This window comes from Camellia sinensis, chromosome 13 (assembly GCF_055761805.1).
Source record: "Camellia sinensis isolate YWXY chromosome 13, ASM5576180v1, whole genome shotgun sequence".
Lineage (NCBI taxonomy): Eukaryota > Viridiplantae > Streptophyta > Magnoliopsida > Ericales > Theaceae > Camellia > Camellia sinensis.
In genome coordinates this window covers 95,223,188-95,244,559 of record NC_138973.1, presented here as the reverse complement: position 1 = coordinate 95,244,559, position 21,372 = coordinate 95,223,188, and the positions used below count along the sequence as shown (strand labels likewise).

Here is a 21,372-nt window from a genome sequence, read left to right as displayed (position 1 = left end):
GTTTAGAGTCGTAATTGGCCAGTAATCTGAAGATTACCTGCAGCCTCAAAGACAATTCAAAATATTTAAATATAATTGGGGTCTAAAGTGGAAACAAAACAAAAATAATAATGTCCACTGAGTTGTACATACATGATCAACTGTAGTAATTAAAACATTTTTAACACACTTTTATATATACATATGCGAAGACATATTTTATAACATATCTCACACACTACATAGAGGACTTTTAACAAAACACGAAGATTAACTCAAGCCTGACAAAATAAAATAAAGTCTCTACACAGAGGTACTTCTTGGGTGGCTTGACAAAGAGGCAGACTCCGAAACAAGCTCTAATGATGATTCTCCACTTGCTCACCTACATATATATATATATATATATATAAAGAGTGAACTAAGGCACAGTGAATAATACCAAAGTAAAAAAGTTATATAAATGAGATTCTTAATTAAGTAAATCACATTAAAACATATTACATGTAAATCACATTAAAACATACTACATGTAAATCAAAATCATGACGACCTCAAGTCCAATTCATCATGCTCAAGACATATCAGAGGGGGCAAAACAACCTCGAGTCTAAAGTTCTTGTTCAATCATATTACATGTCCAAAGTAATTAAAAAGTATGAAAAATAAAATTTGAAGGCTAATAATTTTTTAAAAAAAAAAACTACTTTTTTTAGTTAACATAGTAAAAAATTATGATAGTATGATATAATTTTTTAAACGTCATGACACGACACAAACCAAACATGAACCGAGTATGACCGCAACACGATAATACAAAATCATGAACATGTTAAATTAGTATTAAGATAATTCCGAAATGAATTTGAAATAACATATCACGAATACGATCCAACATGACCTGTTGCCCAACCCCTAGTTTAGAAGCAAAGAATATACAACAAAGCTCAAAACTGAGTCCAAAAAACATGCATGAACACAGCCAAGAGGCTCACTAACTCAAATGAGGCAACTCAAAAATAAACCTAACCTAACCAAACTAAAATAACACCTCTCACAACCTGAAAGGAGGGGCCACAGAAGTTGCAAAAACGACACAACCAGAATGCAAAAACAACTAGGAAAGCAAAAACCGACATTTCGAAATATCTCCATTTCACATGCCTAGGTGAAAAGCAAACATGGTTATTTTCGAGAATCCAGACTAGATTTCACATGCCAAATTGTTTTTCAGGTTATACAAAGCCTTTGCAAATTTGGTCCAAGCACAGTTCAACCTGCAACAATCACATATTCCATTGTAGACGCAGAGATCAAATCAAAACAGCACTTAGAATAGGTAAGGAGTCATAGCCATCCAACCTTCGAAAGGTCCTCGTCCAACGTTCAAAAGCTCGGTGCATGAAACCAAATTTGAGTAAAATTAGTGAAAAGGCACGTTAGCCACCAAGTTCAGCGCGAGTTGGAATAACAGGCACAAGGAAATTCCCAAATGGGGAATCAAAGATCCTGAAATTTGCCATGCAACCTTCTTGGCGTGCCTGTGCTACTGCATAATTCTTGGCCTGTTGAATCCTGAAATGGGTATTGCTAGATTGAGCAACTTGAACCTGCATGTCAACCCACAGTTGAGAAATGTGGTTGAAGGAGTTGTACTGTATATACAACAAGAGCACGGCCAAGAGAGTATGCATACAGTTGGTGAATTCATAGATGTCGCAACTGTATCTTTCTCTATTGCTTGCAAAGAAGCAGTCCTGTTATGCAGAGTTAAATGTTTGCATTAGAAGGCGTCTTTCAAACCATAGAATGTGAATCACATGCATAACCTTCATTCAAAATTGCATAAGCTTACTGTAAGAGTCATAATGGCACCATTTGGTAAAATTTATTGGCAGCTTAAAAGCTAATACCTTAAAAGAACTAACTAGCAGCATTTACAAAAATCTCAAAGGGAGCTTTAAAAGAAATGTTTTTGAGCTATTTTGAGCTGGAAAAAAAAAGGGTTGAAAATTTATCCAAACGAAACAACACACATTGCCAAAGTATAACAACCCACAACACACATTTCAAAAAATCAAGCCTAAAAAAAGTGTTCATAAGTTTTACCAAACAGGCGTTATGAAGACAAAAATTGAAAAAGCCAACTAACTCAAAAAGCCTCGTTCCATTTACTTAGGGCCAGCTATTGTTCATTTCCTCCAAGCAACTTTATTAGAAGTCATAGTAAAATTCTGTTTCAGGAGGTCCTAATGCATGCATTGATATCAGTTAGTTTGGTATGAGGTCCTAATGCGTGCATTGATATCAGTTAGTTTGGTATTCAACTCATTCGATTAGAGATGGTGTAAGAAATAATGTATAGAGAAAGAGAGAGAGAATAAATTGTATGTATTATTGATTGATATATTGATAGATTACAAGATTGATATTATTCTGTATATATTACAATTCCTATATATAGAGGAGAAGATGGTAGTGGAGTGTGTGATAGTGGAGGTGGATGGTAGTGGAGTGTGTGATAGTGGAGGTGGATGGTAGTGGAGTGTGTGATAGTGGAGGTGGTAGGTGTGGAGAAAGATAGTGGAGGTAGTAGGTGAGTGGTAAATTCTAACAGCCCCCCGCAAACTCAAGGAGGATAGAAACTAACCAACTTGAGTTTGAAGAGAGGAACAAAACAAGAAAATACATAAAAAGATAGGAGACACTGTATGGTCGTGTCAGACCGTTGGTGAAGACACTGTATGGGGTGTCATAACGTTGTAGAGGACACTGTATGGTGGTGTCAGACCGATGTAGAAGACAGTTTATGGGGTCATGTCGGACCGTTGTAGAAGACAGTTTATGGGGTCATGTCGGACCGTTGTAGAAGACAGTTTATGGGGTCATGACCGTTGTAGAAGACAGTTTACGGAGTCTTGTCGGACCCTTGTAGAAACTAACCGGAATCAATGTCGGGACAGTTTACAGAGTCTTGTCGGACCCTTGTAGAAACTAACCGGAATCTATGTCGGGACAGTTTACAGAGTCTTGTCGGACCCATAAAGGAGCTAACTGGAATCAATGTCGGGACAGTTTACAGAGTCTTGTCGGACCCTTAAAAAATCGCATCCTCAAAAGGTGCGCTCAATTTGTTAAAAAGGCGTGCCATCAAAAGGCGTGCCATCAAAAGACGTGTCCACTTTATCAAAAGATGTGCCATGAAAAGGCGTGCCATCAAAAGGCGTGCCAGGTTGTCGGCGTCAAAAGGCGCGCGATGCGCGTGGCTGCCTCTGTGTCATGGTCTTTATAAACCGAAGCGGAGGAGGCAGAAACTGAGACAGAAAAACTGAGAGAAACCTCTGAAAAAATTCTTCGTTCTGCTTAGAAAGAGAGGTTTTGCTGAGAAGAAACTCTGTAACACTCTCTATAACACTCTGTTGCCCAGAAAAAATGGCTTCGTCTTCCCGCGGGCTGCTCACCCTCTTTCCCGACCTCAACGAGTCCACAGGAGAGAGAACTGGTGCGGTGGCCAGTGAACCTCAACCAAATACCGCTGGGTATACTCCGTTGAACTTTCCGATGCGGTTTGTGGAGCAAAGAATGGCAGGGCTGTCGGATGTGGAGGCCAATCAGTATACTTTGAAGGCATGTGTGGAAAGCATGACGGCGGTCACAAATTTGTCGAACCGGCTGCAGAGTAGGACAAATGAGGTGCAGCATTTAAACTCCCAGCTGGCTCTGCTCCAACGCATGTATAAGGATGCGCGAGCAGAGATAAGCGTGCTAAGGGCAGAAAACAAGGAGCTGAAGCGGAAGGCCACTGTGATGTTCCGATTTGGAGGTCCGCCGTATGCTGCAGTGGAGGAGTATGGAGGAGTGAACGTGCTCGGCGGCGTAGGAAACACGGAGGCAGCACCGTCAAGGGCCGCCCAGGACGGAGGCAAGAAGAAGAGACCGGCGGCAGAGTAGATAAGAAAAACAAATCCCGCCTGTGAATGTGTTTGTTTGGTTTTTTTTTTTTTTTTTTTTTTTTTTTTTTTTTTTGTGTAAAAGTGTAATCGGGGTTGATCCCTGAGATGAATAAAATATGGTTGGTTGTGCAAATGTGTAAAATGGGTGCAATGGGGTTTGGTATTTTTTTTTTTTTTTTTTTTTTTTTTGTTTTAATAAGAATAATAATAATAATAATAATAATAATAATAAAAAAAAAAAGAAAAGTGGGTGGAACCAGCACATGGTGTTGATTGTAGGGTGCATGATGGTAATATAGAAAAATAAAAGAAAAGTGTGAAATGGTGTGGACAAAAGGTGCTGTTAAAAAATAAATAAATAAAGAAAGTGAAAGGAGATAAGAACAGCATGATTGCTGTCATGGGCGGTGCATTTTTTTTTTTTTTTTTTTTTTTTTTTTTTTGAAAAGAAGGAAAAAAAATAATAATAATAATAAATAAATAAATAAACAAAGTAGTAAAACTCTTCTCTCTCTCAACATCACGTGGGTGGTGTAAAGAGAGTGGTTGTATTGGAAAGACAAAAGGCAGTGGAGAAAAATATTAAAAGAAAAAGAAAGTTGCGTGGGGTTGTGTGCGCTGTGTCGAGGGTTTTGGAAGGGAGTGAGAGATAGTGGGTTGATTAAAAAAACAAGAATGTGGGTGGCATTTCCTTGTGGCTATGTGGACAGCTGTATTACCCTTCTTATCACGTTCATTCAGTATTAAGTGATCAGCAAGCAATAAATCCTCAACTACCGAAGTATCCTGACCCTTTACAGCCATATGGAGTGCTGTTTGGCCTTTCTTATCTTTGACAGAGAGAATTCCTGGATCTCTGCTTATAAGTGCTTCTACAATTCGAAGAAGGCCATATCTTGCAGCTGTGTGTAATGCAGTTTTCCCATTTTTCCTCACTATCCGCATTGAGCTGGCATCTGCATCTAATATAGCATTCACTACATCCAAGTGATCCTGCACAGCAGCTGAATAGAGGGGGGTAGTGTTTGAGGAGTCACATACCCTACAAAGTTCAGGCCACATGCCCAGAAGTTCCTTCACAATCCCCAAGTGACCGCGCTTAGCGGCGACATGAAAAGGGTGAAAATCGGACTTGGACCTGATCATGGCGGTCTGTAGATCGCAGAATTTGAGCAAATAACTGAACATCTCTTGAAAGTTGTTCTCGGCAGCGATGTAGAGAGCTGTCTCGCCCGAATCGTTCTGCAGAGCCATAAGAGATGGATGATCAGACCCTTCATCCTCGATGAATCGCTTCAGCGATTCGAGGTCGCCTGATCGGACGGCCGAGAAGAATGATTGGTGGGTTATGAAACGCAGAGACTTGGAGTCCATGTAGTAGGGTTTCAAAATTCTTGGGGCTTTGTCCTCTTTCTGTGTGTGTGTGTGTATCGAGAGAGAAGCAGCTTTTGAACATTGTTTACATACCATGCAGAGTAGTAACGTCATCAAACAAAGACAGACTTGTAGAGAGAGAGAGAGAGAGAGCATGTGTAGAGGTCCGGCGGGCGGCCAAGGCGAGGCTGCCGCCCGCCGGTGAAGCAGAATTACTAGCTTCTTAACCTTGCTCTGATACCATGTAAGAAATAATGTATAGAGAAAGAGAGAGAGAATAAATTGTATGTATTATTGATTGATATATTGATAGATTACAAGATTGATATTATTCTGTATATATTACAATTCCTATATATAGAGGAGAAGATGGTAGTGGAGTGTGTGATAGTGGAGGTGGATGGTAGTGGAGTGTGTGATAGTGGAGGTGGATGGTAGTGGAGTGTGTGATAGTGGAGGTGGTAGGTGTGGAGAAAGATAGTGGAGGTAGTAGGTGAGTGGTAAATTCTAACAGATGGCTCTCTCTCTCGCTCCAGTCTGAACCATGACAGATTTTTATTTCCAAAATGTCAAACTGATTGATCTATTATATTAGTGTATATTTGAGAGATTGTGTGAATATTTTGTATTCTTAGGTCATCTCAAACCTTTACTTAAACTTTTACCCAGATTGATTAGTAATTTGAATAAAAAAAACTTCATTTAATATGAAACACTCCAATGGATAAAGCTCAAATTTGAGTTAAATTGTCAAAGTGTCAATTTAAGTGGAGGTTATGGGTTGGAGTAAGATTGTATAAAAGTATCCAAGTGTCAAATTTGGATTGGATAAAAATTTGAGTAAAAGAAATGAGTCAACCTTGATTTGAGTAAAACTCAAATCTAATATAACTTTGAATAAAGGAGTGGATGAAATTTTAATGGCTTTTTACACAAATTTAAATGGGTAGTGCCCATTTTCTTCTTTGGACCGTCACCAACTAATTTCAAATTTTGCAAAAATTCTTTTGACACCCTACTAAATACCAAAATTAACACCCTAACCCTATCCCCACACCAGCCGCTAGCAGCAGCCCTGGCTGCTAACCCCCAGCTTCATCCCTCCCTGCCCCTCCCTCCCCAACTTCGAACACCACCCCCCCAACCCCTCCCTTGCAGCCCCCAACCCGCCCTAGCCTCCTCTTTCATCTCCCTAGCCCTTTGTCCTTTGCCTTTCTATCCCCCACCACCCCTCCCTTTCACCACCATGATCACCCTAACTCATCTCCTTCACCACTAACCACCCCCAACCCCTGCCTTTCATTGCCATGCTCTTACCATTCCCATCCCACACAGTTAGGCCAAGCATAGTCGAACCATTTGTATATGTTTGATGTTCTAAAACCAAACCCTTGGCCTTTTTTCAGCGCTGAATGTTTTCATTCAAACCATTTGCATTTGTCTAGTATAGGGAATCTGAATTATTTGCGTTTGTCAAGCCATGGTTATCCAAAGAAGTGATGACTAGGAGAGTAACATTTGGGTGGTGCACAGGGGAGGAAGAAGGATAGGGGTGGAGGGGTTGGGAGGATGTGGAGGAGGGTGGGGAGGTGGTTGTTGTCAGAGGTGGCAGCGGCCAAAGGTGGTAATGGAATGGTGTTGGGTTAGAATTTGGAAGGTCATGGATGGAAAAAATTATTGGTTAGTCCAGTGGCGCCACGTGGTCCTGCTCCTCAGCAATCACAATTCACCATGCTCTCTCATGTTCGCCAATCACCCAACACAAATTCGTAGACCCCACTCCCTCCACCAATCACAACACACCATTGGGGCACCACCAAGAGGAACGAATAACTTCTCTATGGATGGGGGTAGGTTAAAAATTGTATATCAGGCTAGAATTGTAATAATAATAATAATAACAATAATAATAATAAAAAAAAAAAAAGAAGATTGTGGTGGAATGGTGTAAGGTTGAAGTTTGGAAGGTTATGGATGGGGTAAGGTTGGGAATTGTATGCAGGCTAGAATTGTAATAAATAAAATAAAAAAATTGTGTATAGATGATGTTTCAACACCAGCGCTCATGCATAAATTGGCTTAGTGTGGTAGATCAAAATTCAGCCTTTTTCCATGCAATTGTTGCTCAAAGTCGGCGAAGGAATCAACTGGTTCAGCTTAAAACAGAGGATGGTGAATGTTTAGTTTCAGATCAGATATCAACCAACACCTTTCCTCCTTTTTCTCCAATCTGTTTCAAGCAAAGAGCCAACGGAACTTTGAGGATGCGCTGGATGTTGTCAAAAATTCCGTCACGTCATAGATGAATGACTCCCTTATGAAACCAGTTTCTGATAAAGAGATCAAGCAAGCAACACTCCAACTAGGAGCTCTTAAGGCACCAGCCCTGATGGTTTTCCTGGACTTTTTTACCAGAAACATTGGGAGGAAGTAGGCCGAGAGGTATGTGTGGCTGTCCGGAGTTTCTTCATGAGTGGATTTCTGTTTAGATATCTCAATCGGAAAAATCTTGTACTTATCCCTAAAGTGGCTGCACCGGAAAGACTCACCCAATACCGACCCATCAGCCTGTGCAACTTTATTATGAAAATCATCACCAAGGTTTTGGCCAATCGGTTGAAGGGAATTCTGAAACAGCTTATATCTCCCCACCAAGCGGCTTTTGTTTCAGGAAGATTAATCCAAGATAGTATCCTCGTGGCTCATGAAGCCTTGCATTTTCTCTAGTCGAAGAAGAGGAGGAAGAGGGTGGAAATTGCTCTTAAGTTGGATTTCAACAAGGCATATGATAGAATCCAATGGGATTTCCTTCAAGCTGTCCTCCTTCGTATGGGTTTCCATGTTGATTGGGTTAAGCTTGTGATGGAATGTGTCACCACTATAAGCTTCTCGGTTTTGCTAATGGGGAACATTGCACCTCTTTCACACCCTCATGTGGTCTTCGTCAAGGAAGATCCCCTCTCACCATACCTTTTCCTCGCGGTGGCTGATGTACTTTCCAATCTTCTCATTAATAGCCTGCAGGAGAAACACATTTCGGGGCTTCAGATGCATCCTACATGTCCCAATCTTTCACACCTCTTCTTTGCCGATGATGCCATACTCTTTTTTAGAGCAGACCCTGTGGAATGTCAGAATATTTTGAAGCTTTTGAGGGCTTATAGCAAAGCAACTGGCCAGATCTTAAACTTTGACTAGTCTGAAGTCTTGTTTTCAGCAAATGCATCGGTGGAACTCCGAAACTCTATTTGTAACATCTTGGGGGTTACTCGGGCCAAGCCCAAGGCCAAGTATCTGGGCCTCCCTTCTTCTTGGGGCAAGTCCAAAGCCAACACCTATGGTTTTTTGATCGAGAGAGCTCTAGCTCAAATGCAAGGTTGGAAGTCCAAGCTTTTGTCACAAGCTGGAAATGAAACTCTCATCAAATCAGTTGTTCAAGCCATTCTGTCTTATGCCATGTCTTGCTTCGAACTCCCCCAGGGCTTTTGTACTAAACTCAATTCCTTTGTTTGGAACTTCTAGTGGAAGGTGATCCGGAAAATCAAGGAATTCATTGCGCTAAAGGTCAAGGAGGCATGGGCTTTAGGGATTTTTCCAATTTCAATCAAGCTCTACTTGCAAAGCAGAGTTGGCTTCTTCTCATGAATCCAAATCATTTTCGGGCAAAATTGTACAAAGGACTTTACTACTCCAACTCAAATTTTTTGCAAGCTAGTGAGGGTTCAAGGGCTTCGTGGGCTTGGACTAGCCTTCTTAAGGGTAGAGAGCTGTTAGAATAGGAAATAATATTTTATATTCTTATACCCTTAATTGATGTAATGGGCTGGCCCATAATTTATGCCTTATGACACTCCTGTAATTAATCATTATTATCGATATAAAAAGGGATGAGGTCTAACCTATTCCCTAACTCTTTCTCTTCTCTAAACCTATAAGGTATCAGAGCCTCAATAGGAGGAACCTAACACCAATCAAACAACATTGTAGAACTGCCCAGGCCACCCGAAGGCAGCCCTTGGCCATTCGGCCTTTCCCCAGTTAAACCGAAGGACAGTCAGCTCTCTCCAGGGCAGACGAAGCATCCACTGCCCTCCTCTAGACCTGTCGGCAACCCTAGATCATCCATATAGGTTTGTCGGCACTCCTGGAGGCTTCGTAGCCCTCGTCTGGCCCGCTCCTGCTTTCGTCGCCCTTGTCTGGTCCACTCCTACTTCCGTCACACTCATCTGGTCAACCTTTGCTTCAGTCGTCCTCGACTGGGGTCAAATGCATGGCCCACTGGTGTGTCGACTGAGCTTTTTCTCTGTTCTGTTTTGTCTTAATACATAAACAAAAACTAAAGGGGAGGAAAAAAAAAATGCAATAAATAATAATCAAAAAAAAAAAAAAAAGAGAATTACATAAGTTCTTAATCCTTTATGCTTTAATTATGGTAGTTGTGTCTTTCCTTCCACTATAATCTTTCGGGTTTGTGATTGGCATTTGTTTGAGAGTTAAATAGTAGAGTATCCATGGCAAATTTCCTTAGTGAGTCCACTACTTCTCAGCCACCTAAGAGCGAGAGTTCCATTATATCTTCTACTATGACTGATAACCTCAACTCTGGCCTTAAGATTACCACATCTCTATTCAATAGTCAGAATTATTTCGCCTGATCACAGAGCCTGACTATTTTTTTGAAGAGCAGAGAGAAGATGGGGTATGTTGATAGAAGGATATAGACACCCAGTACCACGAATTCTAGTTATTACGAGTGGGAGATCACCAACTCCCTGATCATGGGTTGGTTGATACATTCTATAGTACCTGAGATTAGAGAGGGTTGCTTGTCTATGGATACTACCTAGGATATTTGGGAGGTGGTCGCTACTACTGACTCCCGGAAGAGGACCTTTTCACAGGCCTTTGAGTTACGTCGTTCCATTGAAAGGTCGGTACAAGGTGAAATGACTATTTTCCAGTATTTTACCTTCCTTAGCAATGGGTGGAAGCAGCTTGATCACCTTTAGGATTACAAGCTTGTCTGTTCCACAAATTCTACTAGTTACCGGAAGTTTGTGGCGCAAGAGCGGGTCTTCAAGTTCTTAGAAGGCCTAAATGTGGAGTATGATCCGGTTTGAAGCAGAGTACTTAGCGTGGATGTGCTTCCTTCTCTCCAGGAAGCATTTGCTTTTGTGCAGAATGAGGAGAGTAGCCACTCTGCGATGCTTCCTTCTACTATTACTGATCGCTCAGCCTTGGTTTCTGTAATGGAGACCGTGTGACTTATGGTTCTTGTCCTTCCTCTGAAAAGGATAATCTTTTCTGTGTCTACTGCTATAGACCTCGACACAAACATGACACTTGTTGGAAACTCCATGGGACTCCTTTTGGTGGCCGAGGAGACCGTCCTGGTTCTCGAGGGGGTAGGACTAGTCAGTCTAGAGGCCGAGTGGCTAATGCTCGGGCGTATCTTTCAGACACGGTTGCGCCACCATCTTTATCTCCAGTTGTCTCCCCTGTTACTGATGTTTCAGAGTTATCTGCCTCGGATTTTGATATTGCTCTTCGCCATTTGCTAGACTGTCGAGCCTCCACTTCTGCTACAGGTGCACCCTCTTCTTTCTTTGCCAATTTAGGTAACTTGGCTTCCTCTTCATGTGCATTGCTATCTCATAAGATTGTACTATGGATTATTGATTCTGGTATGGATTATTGATTCTGATGCTTCCGACCATATGTCTGGCTCCTCTAATTTATTCTCAGAGTATAACCCCTCCTCGGGTCTGGAAAAAGTGAGTATTGCCAATGAAATTATTTCGTTTGTGTCAAGGAAATGTTTAATTCGTGCCACCTCTTCCCTTCCTTTGTCTTTTGTTCTCTATGTTCTTAATTTTAGTGTTAATCTTTTATCTTTGAGTCGTCTTACTCGTGATTTAAATTGTAGTGTAATGTTTTTTTCCTGATCATTGTATTTTTTGGGACCTTCTCACGAGGAAGAGGATTGGCAGTGGTAGAGAGGAACATGGTCTCTACATTCTGGATTAGACAGACAAACTGACTCATTTATCTATTCAGTTACCATCCACCAAGGACGACATTTGGCTGTGGCACAGTCGCTTGGGACATTCCTCTTTTTTATTACTTAAGCATTTATTTCCTTCCGCTTTTGAGAAAAATAATTTGTCAAATATCCACTGTGAGTCTTGTCAACTTGGAAAATATCTCAGAGCCTTTTTTGCTCCTTTTATTAATAAAATTTTAGTTCCATTTTCTTTGATTCATTCTGATGTATGGGGTCCATCCCGTTTTGTGTCTTTAAAAGGTCAAAAATAGTTTGTTACTTTCATAGATGACTATTCTAGGGCCACTTGGGTCTATATGTTAAAGGATAAGAGAGAGGTGTTTTCTGTGTTCCAAAACTTTCATAAAATGGTCTATACTCAATTTGAGCCGGTTGTCCAAATTCTTCGTTCTGATAATGGGGGGGAATATATCGACTCTGGTCTTGCCAATTATTTCGCTGCTCATGGCATTATTCACCAACCTTCATGCACTAATACCCCTCAACAAAATGGTGTTGCAGAATGAAAAAATCGCTATCTCCTTAATATGCCCCGTTGTTTATCCTTTGAGATACGGATTCCTCAGTCTTATTGGGGGGAAGCGGTTCTCACTGCTGCTTATTTGATTAATTGTCTTCCTACCCAAGTTCTTAAAAAACAGTCACCTCTTCAAGTTTTGTTCGGGTCTTACCTCTTCAGGGTTCTCCATTCCTCCTAAGACCTTTGGCTGTTTTTGCTTTGTCCATAATCATTCACCCACTCGTGGTAAATTGGATCCTAGGTCTCTTAAGTGTGTTTTTCTGGGTTATTCTGCCACCACAAAGGGTTATAAGTGTTGTGTTATCATTCTCCTACTCGCAAATGGTTTGTCTCCATGTATGTCACATTCTTTGAGTCTCAGTCTTATTTTCACCCCTCTCCTGTGTCACAATCATCCCTTCAGGGGAGCCTTGGTGTAAAGCAATTGTTCCACTACCGCCAGTGGTTCCAATAGTTGAACAGATTGAGGATGATGAACCAGTAGTTACTGTGGAAAAGGATGGCAACGTGTATATCAGGGACAGGTATAGACAAAAAGTCACCTGGATGCAAGAGACTGCTTTTCTTCCTCTACTATCAATTTCTTCTCTGAATGAGTGTCCAGAGTCATCCTCCTCTCTTGACAACCCAGGTATTGTTGATCCTAATGCTCCTATTCTTGAGTTTTTAGATCTTGATGTTCCCATTACTAATAGGAAAAGGGTTAGGTCATGTACTCAACATTCGATTACTAATCATGTCTCTTATTCTAATCTGTCTTCCTCATATAAAGCCTTTCTATCTAAAATGTCTTCTATGAGTCTACCTACCACTTTTTAGGATGCTTTCTCTATTTCTGAATGAAAACATGCCATGATGGAGGAGATGAGAGTTCTCAGCAAGAATGGCACTTGGGAGTTAGTGGAGTTACCTAGAGGCAAAAATTCAATTGGGTATAAGTGGGTGTACACTGTAAAACACAAAACCGATGGTTCCATAGAACGATACAAATCAAGCCTGGTTGCTAAAGGCTTCACTCAGACTTATAGGGTAGATTACCAAGAGACATTTGCACCGGTTGCTAAGATGAACTTGGTGAAAATAATACTCTCTCTTGTAGTAAATTTGGATTGGCCACTTCATCAATTTGATGTAAAGAATGCCTTCCTTCATGGAGACCTAGCAGAAAAGGTCTATATGGATATTCCTCTTGATTTTGCAGATGCTAAGTCCAAAGGTAAAATATGCAGGCTCCGGAAGTCACTGTATGGGCTAAAACAATCTCCTAGGGCTTGGTTTGAAAGGTTTACTCAAGCTATGTTGAGATATTGGTTCAACCAAAGTCAAACTGATCATACCTTATTTGTGAAACACTCCTCCCATGGTAAGACCACATCCCTTATTGTTTATGTTGATGATATTGTTCTGACAGGGGCTGACGTTGAGGAGATCCCTCAGTTGAAGGAACACTTAGCCAACGAGTTTGAAATCAAAGACATGGGTAAGTTGAAGTATTTCTTGGGCATTGAAGTAGCTAGGTCCAAGGATGGTATCTTCATATGTCAGAGAAAGTACATACTTGACTTGCTAAAGGAAACTAGGATGTTTGGCAGTAGACCATGTGATACACCTCTAGAACCAGACCAAAAACTAAGTGAGGATCAAGAGGGAGAGCCAGTGGACAGGGAGAGATACCAGCGGCTAGTAGGTAAGCTCATATACTTATCCCGCTCACATCCAGACATTGCCATTGTTGTGAGCGTGGTTAGCCAGGCTATGCATGCTCCTAGAACTTCTCACTTAGAAGCCGTTATGAGAATCCTACCTGAAGTCTTCTCCTAGAAAGGGTCTCTATTTCTCAAAACATGGACATTTCGATGTGGAAGCATTTACTTATGCGAATTGGGCTAGATCAGTTACTGACAGATAGTCAACTTCTGGATATTGCACATTTGTTGAAGGCAACCTAGTCACATGGCGAAGAAAGAAACAGAATGTGGTTGCTAAATCTAGTGCTGAGGAAAAATTCAGGGCTATGGCTCAGAGTGTATGCGAGTTGCTATGGATTAGACTATTGTTGGGAGACTTGGGGATTTATCAGATCAATTCCATGAGATTGTACTGTGACAACAAGGTCGCAATCAACATAGCTCATACTCCAGTTCAACATGATAGAACTAAGCATGTGGAGATTGATAGGCACTTCATCAAGCAAAAGCTCACTAGTAGCACTATATGTATTCCATTTGTGAAGACCAAGGACCAACTAGCAGATGTTCTCACCAAGGTCATCGGGAACAAACCATTTCATGACATTCTCAACAAGCTGGGCATGAGAGATATCTTCGCACCAGCTTAAGGGGGACTGTTAGAATAGGAAATAATATTTTGTATTCTTATACCCTTAATTTATTCCCTTGATTGATGTAATGGGCTGGCCCATAATTTATGCCTTATGGCACTCCTGTAATTAATCATTATTATCAATATAAAAGGGGGACGAGATCTAACCTATTCCCTAACTCCTTCTCTTCTCTAAACCTACAAGAGCTTCTACAGGAGGGGCTCCGATGGCAAATTCACAATGGCCAGTGGGTTCAAGTTTGGAATGACAAATGGATCCCTTCATTCAAGGGTTTTAAGTTGACCTCCTCCCAACCTAGAGACTGTCATCTCCAACGGGTGGCCCATGCTTTTGATCCTGTCCATAAATCCTGGAATGTGATCTCACTAAGAAGGTGGCTTTCGCAAGAAGAGTTTGAGGCTATTAAAACCCTACCAATTGGGATGAGAGAAAGGGATGATGTGTTAGTATGGCATTATAGCAATTCAGGCCAATACACAGTCAAGTTGGGGTATTCTTTGGCTCGGAAGCTTAGTGGTGGAACTCAGGTAAGCAAACCATCAACTTCTACAACTCTGAGGAATGATTTTTGGAATGGTATTTGGGCATTGGGGCGAAAGTTAGGCATTTTTTATGGAGAGCCTGAAAGAATTTATTAGCTACAAAGATGGGCCTTTTCAAGCGTAAATGTGCTCCGTTGGGTGTATGCCCAATCTGTCAGACAGAGGAAGAAACAGTGGAACACTTACTGTTTAATTGTTGGTATGGTAATAATTTGAATCTGAGAGTGGAAAAGGGTGCCATCCCTAACATTGTGTTAAAACCTATCACCTACTTCACCCACTTGAACCTACTCCACTAAACCTAACCCACTACACCACTACCACCTCACCTACTCCACTAAACCTAACCCACTACACCACTACCACCTCCACTTCACCTACTCCCTACCTACTACACACTCACTCTCTTCTATATATAGGAATCATGAATCATTGTAATAAATCAATAAACATCAATCAATAATAATACATACAATTTATTCTCTCTCTTTCTCTATACATTATTTCTTACATGGTATCAGAGCTGGTTTAAAACCTAGTATTTTCGCTTCCCCGGCGGGCGGCAACCTCACCTTAGCCGCCCGCCGGACCTCAACCTATTCCGCTGATAAAATCAACAAAGATTTGTGCAACTGTAGTCATGTGTGAGGCTGATGGAGAAGAATTCTTCACCTCATATGACGAGACAGTCTGGAACTGGAATTCTGCAGCAGCTAGATTATAGCTTGGTTGAGTGCCAAGCTTTGGTTCTTCCACCCACTCTTGAACTTGCCCAGCAAAGTGTGAAGGTTCATGCTTGTGTTGGAGGGACTAGTGTGCGCGAAGATCAGCGCATTCTCTCCAGTGGGGTTCATGTTGTTGTTGGTACTCCTGGTCGTGTGTTTGACATGTTGCGGAGACAATCACTTCGCCCTGTTTACATCAAAATGTTTGTCTTGGATGAAGCTGATGAAATGCTGTCACGAGGTTTTTAAAAATCAGATCTATGATATTTTCCAGTTGCTGCCACCCAAAATCCAGGTTGGGGTGTTCTCAGTTGCTGCCACCCAAAATCCAGGTTGGGGTGTTCTTTGCCACAATGCTACCAGAGGCTCTTGAAATCACCAGGAAATTCATGAATAAGCCTGGAAAGAGAAAAAGCTCATGCTAGGATTTGCGAAGTGATTCGCTGCAGGAATTTTGGCTTTGGATGAAACCCTTACCATACTCCACTCATTCTCTCCTCCATTTGATTTCAAAAATCACTTATTTTTATTTATTTTTTCCAAGTCACTTTTCCTCTTTTTTAAATACCCCACTTTATTTTGAAACAATCGCACTGATGTTTTTCATATAATCCATCTATAAATATTTTTTATCTATTTTCTTTTTCCCTTGTTTTCTTTCATTTTATTTTTATTTTTTCAACAAAACACTCCCAAAAAAAAAAAAAAAAAAAAAAAACAACATTTTACAAACTTGTCATTTCTTCATGCCGGGGATCAACCCCGATCAGCATTTTACACCATAAAAAAAAAAATAAAAAAATAAAAAAAATAAAAATAAAAAAACACAAAACAAAACAAAACACAACCAACACAAATCGGAACAGTGGGATTTTTCTTCTCGCCTATTCTGCCGGTCTTTTCTTCTTGCCACCATCTTGGGCGGCCCTTGCCGGTGTTGCCTCCGTGTTTCCCACTCCACTGGGCATGATCACTAATCCCTGCTCCTCCACTGCAGCATATGGCGGCCCTCCAAATCGGAACATCACGGTGGCCTTCCGCTTCAGCTCCTTGTTTTCTGCCCTTAGCACGCTTATCTCTGCTCGCGCATCCTTATACATGCGTTGGAGCAGAGCCAGCTGGGAGTTTAATTGCTGCACCTCATTTGTCCTACTCTGCAGCCGGTGCGACAAGTTTGTGACCGCCGTCATGGACTCCACACATGCCTTCAAAGTATACTGATTAGCCTCCACATCCGTTTGCACTGCCATTTTTTGCTCCACCGACTGCATCGGAAAGTTCAACGGAGCAAACCCAGTGGTGTTTGGTTGAGGTTCACGGGACACCGCACCAGTTCTCTCTCCTGTGGCCTCGTTGAGATCGGGAAAGAGAGTGAGTAGACCACGGGATGAAGATGCCGTATTCTGGGTAGCTGAACGGGAAGAAGAGGCCATTGTTCAGATGTTTCAGAGAAGGGTTGGATACAAAGTCTTTACCGAGTGTTTCAGAATGACAATGTTCAGAGAGTTTCAGACTGGTTTCCACAGCCTCCGCAATGGTTTATATCGACACTGACGAAGCGGCCGACACGCGCATTGTCAATCACGTGCATCGCCGCGTGTCTGGCGCGCCTTTTGATGGCTCGTCTTTTGATGAATTGGGCACGCCTTTTGATGGCACGCCTTTTGACAAAAATGGGCACACCTTTTGAGGGTGCGACTTTTTAGGGGTCCGACACGACTCTGTAAACTGTCCCGACATTGATTCCGGTTAGCTCCTTTATGGGTCCGACAAGACTCTGTAAACTGTCCCGACATTGATTCCGGTTAGCTCCTTTATGGGTCCGACAAGACTCTGTAAACTGTCCCGACATAGATTCCGGTTAGTTTCTACAAGGGTCCGACAAGACTCTGTAAACTGTCCCGACATTGATTCCGGTTAGTTTCTACAAGGGTCCAGCAAGACTCCGTAAACTGTCACAACATTGTCTTCTACAACGGTCCGACATGACCCCATAAACTGTCTTCTACAACGGTCCGACATGACCCCATAAACTGTCTTCTACAAAGGGTCCGACATGACCCCATAAACTGTCTTCTACAACGGTCCGACATGACCCCATAAACTGTCTTCTACAACGGTCCGACATGACCTCATAAACTGTCTTCTACATCGGTCTGACACCACCATACAGTGTCCTCTACAACGTTATGACACCCCATACAGTGTCTTCACCACCGGTCTGACACGACCATACAGTGTCTCCTATCCTTTTTTATTTTTATGTATTTTCTTGTTTTGTAACTCTCTCCAAACTCAAGTTGGTTAGTTCCTATCCCCCTTGAGTTTGCGGGGGGCTGTTAAAACCTATCACCTACTTCACCCACTTGAACCTACTCCACTAAACCTAACCCACTACACCACTACCACCTCACCTACTCCACTAAACCTAACCCACTACACCACTACCACCTCCACTTCACCTACTCCCTACCTACTACACACTCACTCTCTTCTATATATAGGAATCATGAATCATTGTAATAAATCAATAAACATCAATCAATAATAATACATACAATTTATTCTCTCTCTTTCTCTATACATTATTTCTTACACATTGCAATATGGACCAGTAATCAGATGGGACTAGGCCTTTCCAAATCTGAAACAAAACCTCTCCTGAGCAAGGTAGCTACAATCGGGTGGTACACTTGGAAATCAAGGAATGAATTTATATTCAATCAACAACCTGTGGATCCATTAGCTACTCCACATTGTTTTTCCTCTTTTTGGAATGAACACAGCAATTTCTTGAGTAGTAATCATGGACCTGGTCAACTCCCTAAAGTGTCTCGGCAGAACACAGTCTCAGGTTGGTGACCAATTGTGACGCCTCTTTTTGCAACCAGCACTCCTCTGCTTCCATAGCAGCAGTTATGAGGGACTCACATGGGCACTTGGTTAATGGAATAGCAAGGGGAATTGATACTTCTTCAATAGTATCAGCGGAAGCCCAGGCAGCTCGTATGGCTTGTGTTATGACACACTCTTACAACCTTTCATATGTTGAGATTGAGAGCTATAGTCAGTTGGTTATCAATCTTTGCCTTCTTGGGAAAGCAGTGCAGTGTTTTTGGATATTCGTGAATTTGCAGCACAGCATCATCTTTCCTTTTCTTGGACGAGCAGACGCAATAACAGGGCAACCCACTGGGTTGCAAAAGCTCTAGCAGCCAAATCCTTACCCTCTAATTGGGTTATCTCTCCTCCTGCTATGCTTGTTTCTTTGCTAGTTTCTGATGCAACCTCCTTTCCTCCTTAATGGTAAAGTTTGGTTTGGTGTTCAAAAAAAAAAAAAAAAAAAGTTGTTAATAGCAGCACTCAATTAAATTTGAGTCTAGATTTGAGTAAAATTGCAGATGCTCCAAAAGGGTTTGCTTTAAAATTTAATACAATTTATTTATTTATTTATTTTTTATTAAAGAATCTAAAACCTAAAAGAAAGCAACAAGTGCATGAGGAGCACATGAACGTAACCTTACCCTCATTTCAAGAGTGATGGTGGCCTTATCCCATTTGACAAGTCTTTAGCTTCAATTAAAAAGTAAAAGGAATAACTATAGCATCAAGCAGAATAGTTGGGTACCATGCTCCACCGTAATTATTCAATATTCAAAATCTTGCAGATATTCATCACAATAATTAAAGTACATAAATAAATAAAAATAAAAAGAGAGTGAATGTTTAAGACCCATTTCAGAACAGAAGTGCATATTGAAAACTCTGCTCAAAATCAGAACAAAAAACCCAACAAAACATGATAAACAGTAAGATTACTGATGAACAAAATCAAATGATTTTGTTCAATTGTTGAAGAAGCGAAAGCATTATCGATTAGAGCTTCTTATAATTGCAATTTAGCATAAAGAAAGAACAAGAGATTCATAGAGAGATTGAAGGAGACTTGGGTCTTCGATCGATTACCTCCGAGACAGTGTCGGATGATCAAGCTTCCTCCTCTTCGGATCAGATTCCATTTTCGCCCTTTCCAGCTTTCCCAAACAGAGCCCTGACGGATGGAGGGTTTAATGGGTTTTAGATCTCAACGGTTGGTTTGAGGTGTCCTAAAAAGTGTATTTTTTTGTCTTTTTATGAAAAAATGTGCAAAAAAAATAAAGAAGTAATGTGATGGAAAAAAGATAAAAAGATAAAAAGATGGATTATATAGATTATGCCAAACCAGGCCCAAGTCTACTTTTTACATATTAGGCTCGTTTTTTGGCCCAATTATTGAAGCTCAAAATTGTTGCTTCATTTCGTTATTTTTATTTTTTTGGTATGTTTTTTGCTTTTTAAGATAGAGTTATTGCTAAAAAATTGATGCGGTTGATTGGGTTTAACTCTAGAGGTTATCATCGTGGTGTTTGAAATGTTGCTATTTTAATAGGTTATTTTAATTTTTAATTATTTTAGGTGGTTAAATTTTTGTATTTGAAAAGAATAGTTAGATTTTTTTGTAATTGAATGTGATATTTGTAAGAGAAGAAGTTAAATTATTATGAGTTTAATGTGACATTTTATTTTATTAGTTATTTTAGTTTATTTTGTCTATTAATGCTATTTTAATAAAAAAAAGTCAAAAAAATTTCTTCCCAAACACCTCTACGTGGTTAGAACTTTTTTTCATAAATCTCTAATGATATATCTAACAATTTCACTTGAAATTAGCCTGACTTCGCTTATTTTTGCTAAGAAAATGCATAGACCTCTCCTTTATCATCTAATTATTAAAATTAATATTGAATTTTTTTTTTTTTTTTTGAGTAAATGACAATTACCTTTCTTGAGATGTAGAGAAAACATAACACCTTTTACAAGTTTGATATAATTATATTGGGTTCTCTTAAGATTTTTAATTCACATAATATTTAACTTAATTTTCATTAGTAATTCATTAGTTATGTAAATGAAAAAATAATTTTATCAAAATTTTTAGAAATAATTATGTAAAAATCCTATTTGGTGAGGTTAGGGGTGATAAATGAACCAAACAACTCGAATTCTACTCGTGTTCGGTTCGTTAAAAACTCATTCGAACTCAGTTCGTTAAATAAATAAGTCAAACTTGAACACATTTTAGATCTTGTTAAAATTTTCAAACCAAGCTTGAAAAGTTAATTGCTCATTTGGCTCGATTCAATAAGTCTAAAATTATATAAAATATCAAACTGCTTGAACTCAATTCGATAAGAACTCATTTGAGATCGGTTTGAAAGTTTAACAAATCAAGCTTGAACAAATTTTGAAATTCGTTAAAGTTATCAAAACAAACTTGAACAGTTAATTGTTCAGTTCATTTGGATCATTTATCATCCCTAGGTAAAGTTCGCTAGAGTAAGTCTCATGTAGGGCTGCAAACGAATTGAGCCGAGCCAAGTATCATCATGTTCAAGCTCGACTCGAATAAATTTTCAGGTGTTTGAGCTCGGCTCGAGTTCGAATCAAGCTTAACAACACTACGCTCGAGGTCGAGCTCGTTAGGTTGAAACAAAACTCGAACTCGACTCGTATGGCTTGACTTTGTAAAGTTTAGTTCATTCGGATCGTTTATCACCCCTATGTAACGTTCCGCTAGAGTAAGTCTCATGCAGGGCTGCAAACGAACTGAGCCAAGCCAAGTATCATCATGTTCAAGCTTGGCTCGAATAAATTTTCAAGTGTTTGAGCTCGGCTCGAGCTCGAATCGAGCTTAACACCACTAAGCTTGAGCTTAACTCGTTAGGCTGAAACAGAATTCGAGCTCGGCTCGTGTGGCTCGACTTTGTAATAAATACTCACTTGAACCGCACAAGCAAAGGTGGTTTGCTGCTTCCTCCACTTATATAGAGC

The 21,372-nt window shown here is 40.5% G+C and overlaps 1 long non-coding RNA gene across 3 annotated transcripts; it reads right to left on the bottom strand.

The window, feature by feature from the left end:
- Positions 1–88: 88 nt before the first annotated feature.
- On the bottom strand, positions 89–19,751 carry LOC145806316 (uncharacterized). Of its 3 annotated transcripts, none has more exons than XR_014349272.1 (5): positions 19,733–19,751; positions 19,468–19,589; positions 1,676–1,736; positions 1,342–1,589; positions 89–364 (listed from the first exon to the last, which is right to left on the bottom strand). It is a non-coding gene; the product is annotated as an uncharacterized LOC145806316 (long non-coding RNA). The 3 variants fall into 3 exon arrangements; XR_014349273.1 differs by lacking the exon at positions 89–364 and adding an exon at positions 829–1,256; XR_014349271.1 differs by lacking the exon at positions 89–364 and having other exon boundaries at positions 829–1,589.
- Positions 19,752–21,372: the final 1,621 nt, after the last annotated feature.